At 43.8% G+C, this 1,270-nt stretch overlaps 1 protein-coding gene across 1 annotated transcript in view; it reads right to left on the bottom strand.

The window, feature by feature from the left end:
• Window positions 1-1,270, bottom strand: part of RBP4 (retinol binding protein 4) — an 8,425-nt gene that overhangs the window by 2,582 nt on the left and 4,573 nt on the right. The gene's annotated exons all lie outside the window — the stretch shown is intronic.

A 1,270-nucleotide genomic window follows, 5' to 3' on the forward strand; every position in this document is an offset into this window, starting at 1 on the left:
CTGGGGTGGCTTAGCGTGGGAAGTAGAGGTCTCCTTTATGCTCTCTGATGCTGGGGGCCCCGGGTTCCTCTGCATTCCTCTCATGTGGAACAAACATAGAACAGCGAGCATCACGTGCTTCGTGGCTTGGGCGTGAGATGGAGACACAGAGCCTTTTTGTTTCTTGTTTCTTGTCCCCCTTTTTCCCAAGTTACCTACTGCCTGCAATCAGTGTGGTGTAGACCTTAGGCATGTGGGCTCTGGCTCTGTCCTGTTCTTCGGGATCTTGGACACATTATCTAGCTTCTCTGTATCTCAGTTTCCTTGTCTGTAAAATAGGAATAACAGTGTGAACTTTTGATAGACATGAGGAATAATTGGGAAAGCATCGAAAGTGTTTACACAATGACTGACAACATAATTAAAAGCTCATAAAGTCCTAGCCATGGTTACATGTCAATGAGAATGTTAAATTAAGTAGAGATGTGGTACTTTTTAAAAAGACTTATATTTTTAAAATTTTGTTCAATACTTTAAGTTTATTTAGAGAGAGAGAGAGAGAGAGAGAGAGAGAGGGAGAGAATCCCAAGCAACCTCAGAGCTGTCAGCACAGAACCCAACACAGGGCTCGATCCCATGACCTGTGAGATCATGCTCTAAACTGAAATCAAGAGTTGGATGCTTAACCAACTGAGCCACCTGGGTGCCCTGGAGATGTGACCCTTTTTAACCAAATATAAGGTAAATCTGAGCATTGTTGTTTCCCCAGGCCAAATCTCTCATACATTCTTATTAATGTTATTTCTCATCCTGCCTTTGCTGGCATTTAGATCACCTTTGTGTGCACTTCTTTATGGCTTATTAGCTTCCAGCCTTAGGAATAAGCAAAATCTAAATTCTTCAAGGGGTCGGCTCTGCATCTGTTAAGGGAGATCTGAAGAATACGAGCTCTAAGTATGAATATGTGACATCAGAGGGCAAGCACCTTGTGTCCTCGACACAAAAGCCACTCTTGCCAGCATGGAGAAGTGAGTCAGGTTTCTAAGCCACCATTAGGATGGAGCAGGAAAGCTGTGAAGGGGATCATCAGAATGGTGTCCTCCAGTGGATTGAGGGGCAGCAGGGCAGCAAGGAGACATCAGCCACAAAGGCACAGACATTGTTGGAGAATAGATGGAGAAGACAACAGTAGAAAGGTCTATTTTGTGTTCAGTGGTCCCACATTCTCAGTGGTTCTTTGGATAGATGCCATCATGTTTATTGTCAGAGTGAGAGATAATCATTACAGTGA

Source organism: Suricata suricatta, chromosome 2, assembly GCF_006229205.1.
Source record: "Suricata suricatta isolate VVHF042 chromosome 2, meerkat_22Aug2017_6uvM2_HiC, whole genome shotgun sequence".
Lineage (NCBI taxonomy): Eukaryota > Metazoa > Chordata > Mammalia > Carnivora > Herpestidae > Suricata > Suricata suricatta.